This window comes from Podarcis melisellensis, assembly GCF_964234715.1.
Source record: "Podarcis melisellensis genome assembly, chromosome: 15".
Taxonomy (NCBI): Eukaryota; Metazoa; Chordata; class Lepidosauria; order Squamata; family Lacertidae; genus Podarcis; species Podarcis melisellensis.
The window spans coordinates 5,705,328-5,719,434 of NC_138532.1; the positions used below are offsets into that span (position 1 = coordinate 5,705,328).

Here is a 14,107-nt window from a genome sequence, read left to right on the forward strand (position 1 = left end):
GATGAAAGATGAAATAATCTTTTTTAATAATTCCAGTGGCACCTTTAAGATCAACTAAATATAAGCTTTCACTGTATGAGCTGTCGTGTGTAATATACTAAGGGAAATCTTAGGTTTAAGAAAGAGATTGTTACCCATAGAGTAAAGGCTCTTCAGATAAGCATTATTTGCAATCAGATTTATGGTGCAAGTGTCACTCCGATGCTCCTGCAGACTTCTGATAGCTCTACAGAAACTTCTAGAAACAGTTGTGACATTTATGTGTATTACTAGCATTACTTATATTTGTTTGGTGATTGTCATTTTGCTGATTTTCTCATTAAAAAATAATCAGAGTGCTAAGGTCCACTGGGAGGCCATCAGACTGCAGCAACACTCCTAATGTGGAGTAGATGTTAGTCTGAGCCTCAAGGGAACCAAATACATGATTGGAAAAATGGTAAGCAATTACTTTATTTGGATAAATGAACCTAACTAAGCATTTAATCAAACAGGGTAACAGCCAACAATAATTTGGGAGATAAAATAACTCATTTCCATCAATGCATTGATGGAATACTGCCATTTATTTGGAATCCCAAGCTAGGGATTCTAGAAGAGTTGTCATAGTTAGAGTTCACTCTTAACACTTTAGTGGGTGATTGGTCCCATCTGAAAACACAATGGAATTAAATAACAGTGGTTGGATTCAGATGTGATGGAAAACTGTGGTTCACCACTATGAGCATGATTCTATGTTTGGTTCTAAACAACAGTTGCAGCAATTTGACAGTTATGACAATCAGAGAGATTCAAAGCGAAGGAGGGCAAAGGTTTAGCATTCTGGTAAGGAAATGCATCCAGCACTCTGTCTAGTTCCATGCAGGGCTTAGACGGGGTGAGCTCCCGTTGCTCGGTCCCTGCTCCAGCCAACCTAGCAGTTCAAAAGCACGTCAAAGTGCAAGTAGATAAATAGATACCGCTCCGGCGGGAAGGTAAACGGTGTTTCCGTGCACTGCTCTGGTTTGCCAGAAGTGACTTAGTCATGCTGGCCACATGACCTGGAAGCCGTACGCCAGCTCCCTCGGCCAATAAAGTGATATGAGCACCGCAACCCCAGAGTCGGTCACGACTGGAGCTAACGGCTAGGGGTCCCTTTACCTTTACCTAAGGAAATGCATCCAGCACCCTGGAGAGTTCCATGCAGGGCTTAGGCCAAGAGCAGACCTCAAACGTTATTTCAGCACCAATAAATATCAAGTAAAGGTAAAGGGACCTCTGACCATTAGGCCCAGTTGCGGATGACTCTGGGGTTGGGGCTCTCATCTCTCTTTACTGGCCAAGGGAGCCGGTGAAAAGTTTCCGTGTCATGTGGCCGACATGACTAAGCTGTTTCTGGTGAACCAGAGCAGTGCACGGAAATGCCGTTTACTTCCTGCTGGACAAGCTTTAAATAGGAGCTGCACTTTTGTATGAGTTGCCAGTTCTGCCTTCAATGAGAGAAGCCTCATTTTTAATGCCTCATCATTTCAAAAATATGCCTCCTTGTTTAAAGTGGCTTAATTTACTCTTAACAGTCACCAGCTCCATCAGAGAGAATGGGTTCTACTAGTGTTTCTGAGCTGGAGACCGCAGAGGCAGACATCACAACTGATGTTGAATGCATGTTGAGTATGTTGTTCCTAAATCTGGGAGCTACGGAATTAACCAGTTTTAGATTAACCTGTCTTAGACTGCACTCCCTCTGAAGGGATAGGTACATAGTATTGAGGTGATTGTGAATCCATCTCTATCACTGAAGCGCTAGGCAACCATAATGACAAGGAGACCAATTATCATCTTTGGATGGCCTTCCAGCAGTGACTAACAGGGATAGCCTAGCAACTGAGAGCCATGTGCTGATAGCAACAAGATGGGTTTATTGCAATACACATTATGTGGGGATATCCTTATATTTGGCTTGGAAGCTGCAGCTGGCAGAGAATGAAGTGGCTAGGTTGCTATGTGAGGTTTCCTACCATGGACACATGAGACCAATGTTAAAGGCACTGCATCAGCTGCCAATTAGCTGCCAAGTCAAGTATAATGTGTTGGTTTTTCATGAATGTCTACTTCACACTGTTTTTGTTTGGTTTTATTTTAAATGTATCTGCTCTTTTGTGTTTTTGTTTTTGCTGTTCTTATTGTACGCTCCTGCTGCTGCTGCTGCTGCTCCTGATATAATATGCAATGCACTTCAAACCAAAGGAAACAAAACCTATGGAAAAAGGAAGTTCATAGCAGTATATAGCACTCATTTTAAAGGGGTCCCATAGTGCAGATTGGGGTTAAAGGTGGGTATGAAAATGCTAAAAGAGCATTGTATTTAAGGTCAAATCATGCCAAGACTTGACTCTCACTGCCAAGGAAAATCTAAGACAATAGTTCCCACATGACATCCCATGTCTGTTACAAACGTAAGAGGGGGAATAAAGGTAGCTTCACTGTTGATTCAATTTGAAGTGTGCAGTTTTGTTTTAGCCTTTAGTCACACAAAGATTTTTGTTTCTACTTTAGAGACCCCACAGAGATTTAGTTCTACAAAAGCCACAGCCTTTGGGTAATGATTGGATGAAATATTCCTACAAAGAAGATTCCACCCCCCTGCAGCTTTTATACTTTACTGACATGGATGACTCCAGAGCCACCCACTCAGCACCACAGGAAGGGGTGCCTGCTTTGTTTCCCCTGGATCAAAGAATACTTTGGCACACTTTTACCAGTCTGAGTATTTGATGACCAAAAAATAAAATAAAAATGTGTCTATGTGCCGGGGCAGGGGAGATAATTGCACAGATGCAAACAAAGACGGGGATGGCGGCAAATGAATTTTACAAGTAAAAGAGCTGTTTGTGTTGTTGACTGCAAATATGATGCTGCAGGTGCAATAAGGCATCCTTTTGTGAAGACAGAAAAGAATTAACCAGAGGCAAAGGGAAGAGATAAAGCTGATCTTTAAAGGATGAATATGTGGGAAGTGCCTTTGAGCTTTTCTGGTACACTAGATTATTCTAACAACAAAATGAAATGAAATAGGGCAACCTGCTTAGAATAACAAGCCCGCATCATCCCCAATGTAAGCCACTGTAAGACATTGCTGCATCTCTTGTGTTGATGATTTGGTCTGGTCTTGCAGGTGTTTCATTCATTACTGCACTGGTGTGGGGTAGTGATTAGAGCGATGTTGTTGTATCCAACTAAGTTCTACTTGGAGTAGATCCATTGAAATTAATGTACCTAAATTAGTCATGTCCATTAATTTCAATGTGTCTGCTCTGAGTAGAACTAGCACTGAATGCAACCATTGGACCCAGGCTTGAAAGATGTACAAAGCAATCCTTGCTTCAGCCTCAAAGATTTCTGGGTGATTTTGTGATGGCCATTAGAATACAAGCAGAGCCTGCTGGCTCAGGCTAATGTCCCATTTAGCCAAGCATCCTGCTCTCATAGCAGCCAAATGGATGCCAGTGGTAAACTTACAAGCAGGATTTAAGAACAAGAACACTCTTCCCTCATGTGCTTTCCAGCAGCTGGTATTCAGAAACATTACTGACTCTAACTGTGGAGGTAGAGCATAGCCAGCATTGCTAGTATCCTTTATGGCTGGCTAGTAGCTAGAAGTGACTATCTGTTAGCCTAGCCCACTGGGTTGTTTTGAGTCTTAATAAAAGACATGAAAAATATGTCCTCCAGATGGAATAAAAATGTAATTAAAATGTATTACACAAAATGTAGAACTAGCCGCTTCTTGGCTAGTTGACTTTAACACTAACAGAATTAACTCAAGTTAACTCTTAAGTCACAAAGTGATTCCTGTCATCAAATCTCCTACTTGGTGAGTTTGGAGGTTGAATTTGATGTGCGCTGAGCCTGAATCTCTCTCAAGTGAACTGTAATATTCTCATAATTTAAATTCAGTTTGATTACAAGTTAATTTGTAGCTTGTGCGCACAAACATTCAGCATGACTAAGTAGAAATCACCACCACCATCTTTGTACATGCTCAGATGTTGATTCCTGTAGCCTTGGAACTATAACCATTCCATGTGAAATTACCATATTTTTTGCTCCATAAGATTCACTTTTTCCCTCCTAAAAATTAAGGAGAAATGTGTGCGTCTTATGGAGCAAATGCAGGCTGCGCAGCTATCCCAGAAGCCAGAACAACAAGAGGGGTTTCTGCTTTCACTGCGCAGCGATCCCTCTTGCTGTTCTGGCTTCTGAGATTCAGAATTTTTTTTCTTGTTTTCCTCCTTCAAAAACTAAGTACGTCTTGTGGTCTGGTGCGTCTTAGAGCGAAAAATACGGTATTTTTAGTAGCTATTTGACCAACAAACCCAACAGTTTCAAAATGTGGATCTGAAATCGTTCAACAATCCATCAGATTTCAAGGGGGGGGGAAGTGTAGCATGCAAAACATGGGCACATGTGGAACCAACCAATCAAAACATACAACTGAAACTCATTAAGGCAGAGTAAGATAACTGTCTTGGTGAAGATGCTCAGAAGCAGCAGGAACAACCCTTACCTATTTATCTCGAATCCCCTACCATTCATCTTTGTTGCCACGTGGCCTCTTCTGCCCCCCCCCAATAAAACCTGCTGCCTCAGGTGTGGTGGAGAATGTCATCTCATCACCACAGTTGAAATAAGAGTCAAACTACCAGCCCACTTAGCTTTTGTATATGGAGTTGTGAGGGGAAGCATATTGTCTGTCTTAGGCAGCAAAATCTATTTGGCAAGACCTGTGATGTGAATATGCAGCTATGCACTTACATTTCATTTCTCCAAGTACCTCCTTACAATATATCAGTCCTAGTGAAAATTCTCCCTCCCTTTGTCCCCGCCTTTGCCCAATACTGACACTGTCTGATCTATTCTCTCTCAGCTTTCTTCCCATTTGGCAAGTTGGTAACAAAAACTGAGAGCTGAAACATTTGGATGCATCATATATTGTAAATTATGGTTATAGTTCTGTTGCACTGTTACAACCTATTTATTAGGTTGAGCATATCCTGCCTGTTTACTGTGTTCATAGACCCAAAGTGCCTGCAGGAAAGAGGGAAATGGGTGGATAATCAAAATATGGAATACTAAAAAGGTCAGCAGCATACTGAGCAGTACTTGAACTCCCAAAATATACAAGGTGGAAACAAATTGATATTTGGTGTTTTTCAAATGAGAGTGAGAGAGAGAGAATGAAACAGAGTGAATAAAACACACACACACGGACCATAAACTCATCTGATAGATAAAGGCTGTGAACCCAAAGACCACAGTCTCCTCAGCAGCAGCTGTAGTGTACCCTGAAAATGGGGACGAAATGGCACTTACACTGCTCACTTTAGGGCAGAAAGGTGGGAGTCACAAAACCTAGCAAACATTGCTAGTTCTGGGAAGAGAAGATTTACATGGCTCCATAGAAGCCAACCCATAGGGGCCGAAGTCCCTTTGGCCATAACAATAAAATATTTGAGGGGGCTGCCTCCCCCAAAAGGTTATGGACACTGCCATTCAAATGGTATGCATGTGCTATGTCATGTGATCGATTATGTGGGGTGGGGTTTACCTCCTCCCCCCAATATATATATATATATATATATATATATATATATATATATATATATATATATATTATTCATGTTGGCACCCCAGTTTCAGACTATGACCTCTGTCAACTTTGGCCCAGAGTCTCCATTGTCCTTCCTCCCCACCCCCCACCCCCACTACCGATCAGGCTAAGGCCAAGAAAAGTGCTATTTTGGGTGATGTTTTAATGCTGAACATGGGCATTCTTGTATACAGTGGTACCTCGCATTAAGAATTTAATTTGTTCTGGAGGTCCGTTCTTAACCTAAAACTGTTCTTAACCTGAAGCACCACTTTAGCTAATGGGGCCTCCTGCTGGCACCACGGCACGATTTCTGTTCTCATCCTGAAGCAAAGTTCTTAACTCGAGGTACTATTTCTGGGTTAGTGGAGTCTGTAACCTGAAGCGTCTGTAACCCAAGGTACCACTGTATTAGTAAAACACCACATAGGAATAGAATAATGAGGCTGTCATGTGTACAAAAACATCAAGCTTGCTTTTTCCTTTTGTTTGTTTTTTTGTAGTCAATGTAAATATGTGTAGCAGTAATCTTTGAGGTGGGGGGAAATAATGAATGAAGTGAAAGAACTGAAAGCTGCAAGCAGCTCTATGCACAGCACCTCTGTGGCAAGTGTGTTTGTGTGTGTGTGTGTGTGTGCGCACGCATCATTAACATAAGGCTGTCAGTGTCTACTAGCCATGGTGACTATGTTCTGCCCCTACTTTCAGGGGCGGTATGTCTCTGAATACCAGTTGCTGGGGATAACAAGTTGGGAGTACGCTGTTGCACTCACGTCCTGCTTGCAGGCTTCCCATAGGCATCTGGTTAGCTATTGTGAGAACAGCATGTTCACTAGATGGATCACTGGCTGAATCCAGTAGGTCTCTTCTTATGTTATTATTAGCTTCATTTCTAATACAGGACCATAACTTGGAAATCCAAAATCTGGGAAGCATTTTGGTTTGAGGGGAACTTTTGGAAGAATTGCAAAGAGCAACTGAGAATTATCAGATGAGCACACACACACGAGCAATGGTGAATATTAGTCCTTTGGCTTTGCCTGCTGTGTGATCACCTGCCTGATAGATGGGAGGTCATATCAGCAAAGCAGAGACTCATTCATCAATTAAGTCTATTTGTCCTTGCAGTCTGGATATCCAGGGACTGCTGATTGTCAGCCCTGGAAGACACAGTATGGATTGGGGTGAGAAGAGATGTGTGAAAAATACAAATAGTTTCTTGGGGTTTATTTCTATTGTTAACCACCAGTGTGGGGATAAACTAATTGTACTTACTGAAAAGAGAATAACAAATAAAGGTGAAGATGTGTGAAACTTCCCCTCTCCCCTGCACCCATATTATGTCTGCAAAAAACATAAACAAATCCATTTCTCTAGTGACAATATGGTGTTTTGCTAGGTTGAAATATGTTGGGTTATTCTTGGATGATTGCATTAAAGACTTTTTAATAGCATGTTTGGGATGGTCCCTTCTGTTTTCTGCAACATGGTAAGAGTAATCAAACAAGCTAATCTTGAAGAGCTTTTATACTGCAGGCCCATGGAAGGGACTAGTGATGTCAGTTGTTCCTTCCAGAACACCAGAAGAAGATGAAGAAGATGAAGATGACAAAGATGACGAAGAAGAAGAAGAAGAAGAAGAAGAAGAAGAAATTTATATGCCTCTCTTCCTCCAAGAAACTCAAGGATTGTCTCCCTCTCCACATTATCCTCACAACAATTCTGTAAGGAAAGTTAGACTGACTGGACCAGTATCACCCAGTGAGCTTCATGCCTGAGTGGGAATTTGAATCCTAGTCTTCCAAAGCCTACTGCAACTTACTACCTAGTGAACAACACATGAAGAAAAAAAAAATAGTAGCTGCCTCATACTTGTGAGTCGAGGACCCACCACCCGCTTGAGGATAAGAAAGACACAAGGGCGCAGTATATTAGGTTAATAGGCTAAAGAAGGCCACAACTTTATTGATTACAGCATGTGAGTGGTATTGGCTTAGGCACTGGATAAAACCATAGAGTGTGACTCCACCCCCTCAGGAAGGGGTGAGTTTATCAAGGGTTAACCACCAGTAGGAGGAGCCTGTTGATGCAAATACAACTGTAAGCTCCCCCTGATGTCACCGGGGGTCGTGCCATGGCCCTAGTCACCAGCAATGGTGTTGGACAGGATCCATGACCGCCGGATTCCTTGAATGGAATACCCATAAAGTGGAGGGGTAGGCAATGTCCACACCTGCCCTCCAACACACCAACATATTCCAATGCCTAACTGTCAATACCCGAAAAGTTGTGACGATTTGCTATGAGGTAGGTAAAAAACCAAGTGGCTGGTGCCAATTTGCCAGCTGGATAAAAATTCCTACCAGGCCCCTTGGGCAACCAAGGTGACCAACCACAAATCCATGGCAAGGTCAAAAACAAAGCAATGAACTAAAGGGAGGGTGGGTGGGTGATCCGACATAACCCAGGAGCGCAATGAGAGGGAAGTGCTGCCGCGGCTGCATTTGAGCAGCTAAAGCCCGCCCCCAAGCCTCTGCCCAATTGGTTGGCTGCTGGGAGGTGCGGATCAGCAGCCACAACAGCTGAGCAGGGGCCGGAAAGTCCCCTGCCAATGCGGGAAATGGCTCCTGCTCACAACTCCTCCCCTCTGGAAGGAGGAGAGGCTTTCCCTTACTTCTGCAACACCTCCAACACGGATTTAACTCTGGACTACAACTTAATTTGTTTGCAATATATGTTGTGTAGAACTTAATTTATTTGCAGGTCTGATTTGTGCCCTGTTACCCCTGCGTAGCACACAACACTTAGCAATGCAGGGCTCTTCTTATGTAAAGTGCAATACACAACACTTACCAATGCAGGGTTCCTCTCATGTAGTGCAACATGCAGCACTTAGCAATGCAGGAGTTCAACTTGGGATAATGAGCTACAAAGATGGGACACCAAGCAGCACCAGCTGCTGTAGAAGACTCCCCCTGCCCCCAAGTCCTTAATCACCACCTGAGATATAATGTCTCTTCTTATTTTGAGAGCAGCCTGCAAATATTGTAACCATGCAGCTGTGAAATGCTAGTTTTTATTCTCTCTCTCTCTTTCTGTTCCCCTCCAAGGAATCACAGTAAATTTATCAAAAGGACATACTGTACCCAGCTCTTATCTTTCGATTTATGGGGGATATTACATCAGCAGAACTGAACAAGGAAACAAAGGAAGAACACTCCTTAGATAAAACCAGTTGCCAGGAGCTCTCATGTTAACCCATTGAAGTTTGAAATAGACCACCTAGAGGAAGGTGATTTTTCTTAGATATTGCCTCTGGAACTTTGCCCAAGAGTCACAGACTTCTTCCATTAAGTTTCAGAAAATATGAATTTCTCAAGCATGCTTTTAAGGGTTTCAGCTTCAGCAAACAAATGCAGATCTTTTGAGAGTAAAACTATGTATCAGGATGAGCCAGATGTTGGTCAGGGCCAGTGGTCAGGTATGATGCGAGTCATAATCCAAAGTATGGAAAGCACCATGCTGGTTCCTCTGCTTTTTATTGAATAATGGGCCAAGGCTAGAACAGTACTAATCTTGCTAAGCTGTCTTAGCTACTACCTCTCTGTGACAAAATTAGATGACATGTCAGTCACACAAATAATTAATTGCATAAATAGATCTCAGATAAAATTGTTGGAGGGAGATTCGGTTTGGGGCACTGACATTGGGTTTTGAGGTAAAGGTGAAGGGACCCCTGACCATTAGGTCCAGTCGTGTACAACTCTGGGGTTGCAGTGCCCATCTCACTTTATTGGCCGAGGGAGCCAGTGTACAGCTTCCAGGTCCTGTGGCCAGCATGACTAAGCCACTTCTGGTAGACCAGAGCAGTGCACAGAAACACTGTTTACCTTCCCGCCAGAGCGGTACCTATTTATCTATTTGCACTTTGACGTGCTTTCGAGCTGCTAGGTTGGCAGGAGCAGGGACCGATCAATGGGAGCTCACCCCGTCGCGGGGATTCAAATCGCCGACCTTCTGATCAGCAAATCCTAAGCTCTGTGGTTTAGACCAGTGTTTCCCAACCTTTTTTGGGCAAAGGCACACTTGTTTCATGAAAAAAATCTCGAGGCACACCACCATTAGAAAATGTTGTTGCCCAAGTGCGGCTACTGCAAAGAGTTTCCAAAACAAGGGCAAATTCTCAGTGCAAGAAGTGGGCACTGCCAGGGGAAAGCTGGAATGGGGGGAAGGTAGGTTTCCCCGTTTATCCTTACCCTCACGGCCGCCAATAAATAAGCAGGTCACTCCGCATGCCAAAATGAACTAACCGCCTCGGAGCCAAAGATTTTGGAAAAGGCACATTAATTTTAAAGTTACTGTTCAAAATGAAATCGGAACAATTGTCTGTTCAGACAGCAACCCCGCTAAGGGAGGTTTCCACAAAAGGCGAGGGTGAGAGGGAAGAAATGTCAACTTTTCTGGTTCTGCGCTGGGAGAGGGGAATCCAACGGGGGAGTGAAAATGGAGAGCGGAGGGCACCCGAAAAGACGCGCCGGGGATTTATTTTAATGTGGCTGCTCATAAATTAGCAAGTGTGGCTTGAGAAGCGCCAGGCTCCGCTCCCAAGAGTTACCTCGCCCGGCAGAGCCGCCTCTTCGGAGCAGCCCCGGGTCGCCCGGACTCCACCCGGCGCAACCTCGCCCGCCGCTGCCGCGCACCTCACTCCTCTGGTCCCGGAGCGAAGAGCAGCGCGCCTGAAGAGAAGCGGGGGGCCGCCTCCTCGTCGCCAAGCGCACCCCGCCCCGCCGAGGGGAAAGCCGCCTCCTCCCGGCAGCAACTCCAGTGGCGGCGGGTGGGGCTTACTCCCGAGGAAGTCTTTCCGCGAGGGGAGGCGCTCCTCCGGGAAGGGCCAAGCGGGAACTGGCGACTGGGTCGGTCAGGGCAGCCGAGCCCTCCGGCCACCCGCCTCACCTGGAGGCGCGGACGGGGCGCCGGGGCGAGTCCCCGCAGCCCCTCCCCGTCCGGCCCGGGAGGAGCTCCGCTGCCCGGCTGCTTCCTGCCCGCCCCTCGCTGGCCGCCACTCGGCCTGCGCACCTCGGGAAAGGCTGCTTCCTGCCCGCCTCCCTCCCACAGCACACAAGGCAACGTCTCCCACGGCACTAGTGTGCCGCGGAACACCGGTTGGGAAACACTGGTTTAGACCACAGTGCCACCTGTGATAAAATTGTTGCAGGGTGATTCAGTTTGGGGCACTGACATTGGGTTTGGAGGCTTTCATGTGATTATTTAAATTGCTGCCTTCAAAAAAACCTTTAGCAAAAGTAAGGATTTTAGGTTAACTTTGTGGCATTCTAGCCACCCCGTACCTTACTACATTACCCAGTGCAGAAAGTTGGTTGGGCCATTGCATAAGTTTGAGAGGTTAGTGGGCTGTTTAGTAGAGGCAGTCAGTGAATAAAGATATCCACTTGGTGGCAGTGATGAAGACCAAAGGAGAATAGGCTTGGTTAGCTGATTTGCTTATCTCTGCTCCTTTTCACTATGCAGGCTACAGGCTGCTCCATCACACCTGGCACCTCCAATTTAAAGGATCAGGTTTAAAAGCTCAACTTGCAAGTGATTTGGAAGACCTTTGCCTCAGTCACTGAAGAACCACTTCCAATCATAGTAGACAGTATTAAACTATATGGTTGAGTCTGACCACATAAGGTAACTTCCCATGTTTTATGAGATAAAGGAAATACAGTCATACCTTGGTTTTTGAACAGCTTAGTTCTCGAGCGTTTTGGCTCCAGAACTCTACAAATCCGGAAGTGACTGTTCCAGTTTGCAAACTATTTTTGGAAGCCAAACATCTGATGGGGCTTCCATGGCTTCCAATTGGTTGCAGGAGCTTCCTGCAGCCAATCAGAAGCTGAGCTTTGGCTTCCGAACATTTTGGAAGTCGAATGGACTTCTGAAATGGATCCTGTTCAGCTTCCAAGGTATGACTGTATCAGAAACTTTTGAGCCAAGCACAAAGCAACCTGGTTCCTTGGTTCCAGCCCCTTGACCTGGAGTTTTACCCATCTCATGAAGACCCTGAGTCTTTAGATTAGGCTCGTTGAGATACAACAACCCTCCATGTTCCCTAAGTTGCAGCTTAGGATAGACAGATAGATAGGTGATAGATAGATTTAGAGATAGATAGATGATAGATGATAGATAGATGATAGATAGATGATAGATAGATAGATAGATAGATAGATAGATAGATAGATAGATGATAGATAGATAGATGATAGATAGATAGATAGATGATAGATAGATAGATGATAGATGATAGATGATAGATGATAGATGATAGATGATAGATGATAGATAGATAGATAGATAGATAGATAGATAGATGATGATGATGATAGATAGATGATAGATAGATGGATGATAGATAGATAGATAGAGATGATAGATAGATAGATAGATAGATAGATAGATAGATAGATAGATAGATAGATGATAGATAGATAGATAGATAGATAGATAGATAGATAGATAGATAGATAGATAGATAGATAGAGATAGATAGATGATAGATAGATAGATGATAGATAGATAGATAGATAGATAGATAGATAGATAGATAGATGATAGATAGATAGATAGATAGATAGATAGATAGATAGATAGATAGATAGATATAGATAGATAGATAGATAGATGATAGCTAGATAGATGATAGAGATAGATGATAAGAAGCAATTAGCCAAGTCCAAATAGGTAAAGAGATTCCAGGCACAAGCAACTATGAGGGAGTGTTGAGGACATGCAAGCAGTCAAATAATGCCATAAAGAGCATGTTTGAAGTTAAGAGCAGGTCTTGGAGTTTAGCCTTTTTGGAGCCATGTTTCCTACATTGGTCCCTTGATCAAGTGCTGTGTCAACTGGCAGTCCTTATAATGCTGATCAAGTGGCAACTGTCTGCTCAGCCTGCAATTTCTTCATCAGATGTAGTGGCACAGGACACTGGGCGATAGGATTCACAATTTGAAAAGAACTGTCCATGAGGCTTTCTTCCAGGCCTCAGATCACAAGTGTGTGAATGCTGCATAGCTAGGGTCCAAATAAAATGTTAAGAACTCAGTGCATGGAATCGTTTGCTTTTTGCATCCAACATTTTGTTCAATTCTCCTCTTATTCAGTGTGACTAATTGAGTTTTGGACTGAAAGGGAGGTTGTGGGAACCTGCTTAACATCTGACTGCATCAATTACATTATGTGTGTACACATTTCTTGATGTGTACACCACATTTCTTGACATTTCTTGTGGGGGTTGTTTGTTTTCTGTATTTTAAAAAAGTTGTTTTTAATGATGATGATGATGATGATGATGATGATGATGTATGAGAGGGAAAGGGAATTTGTGACCCTCTAGATGTTGCTGGACTCCAACTCCAATCAGTTCCATGAAGTATGGCCAATGGTCAGAGATGAGGGGAGCTCTAGTAAAAGAGCATATTGTGGCTCATGTGTTCCCCATCCCTGTTGGCAGCCAAACTTGTGGGGCCATGCCACACTTGCAAGGGATGTAAATGATGGTGTGTTAGCACTAAGCTCTGCTTGTGGCAGCAAAGGTGTGAACTGCTGCTATGCTAAAATAGGCTGGAAAATGGAGAAACCACTTTTTTTGTAATGATCCTCTTGCCTACAATAGCAAAACCTCTTCATATAATTCAATCACTGTTGCTTAGTAATTTTCTCCTTGGGCATCCCATATGATATGATTATCCAGTATTAGATTTTTTTTTGTCCTATTTCAAATGTAGAAAGTGTTCTCTGCTCCATAAGAGGTAGTCATTAGTCATGCAAAGCTTTAAGCTTTTCAATATCCTGGTGTCCTTCTGCTCTGGTGTTCCTAACTGAAACATTTTTTTTCTTGCTTTCTTATCTTCACATCCTAAAATGGAAAGAAAATGGCCATTTCCAGAAGTCTGGACTGCAGAAGAGTTCCTGAAATAATTGTATTTCCCAGAGCAAGAGAGAGGAAGAGGTGATCATAAATTGTGTCAGAGTCGTCTAAATCTTCTGCCAAACGCTGACAAGCAGTTCAGAGTTTCAAACCACAAATGATATAAGTTGGACTCTGGAGAGAGTTCTGGAACAGAGAGTCATTCTTTGCTAAGTTGTCATCAGCTCAGAACCAATCAACTACATCTGTGATTGAAAGTCATTTTAATCTGAAGCTCTTTTAAAATTCCGATGGGAAATGTCTTGTTGGTTTAATCTCTTGGCTATATACACTCAATTTATAAATCATACAATCTGTAAGTTAGGAGAGACCTTGGAGATCGGCTAGTCTAGCCCTCTACTCAGTGCAGATATCCCAGCAGAGGCTGATCCATAAAGGCAAATGGGACCCTGCCCCTCCAACCTCAGCCTTCCCCATAGCCACCCCCCACCTTCCAACCAGTCAAGGAGTTGGCACTTACTGTCAGCTTCCTCCTCTTTAGCCTCAGT

The 14,107-nt window shown here is 43.6% G+C and overlaps 1 long non-coding RNA gene across 1 annotated transcript; it reads left to right on the forward strand.

Annotated features, from left to right (window-relative positions):
* Positions 1–705: 705 nt before the first annotated feature.
* Positions 706–2,786, forward strand: LOC309358298. Its single transcript, XR_014163426.1, has 2 exons — positions 706–825; positions 2,536–2,786. It is a non-coding gene; the product is annotated as an uncharacterized lncRNA (long non-coding RNA).
* The last annotated feature ends 11,321 nt before the right edge of the window (positions 2,787–14,107 follow it).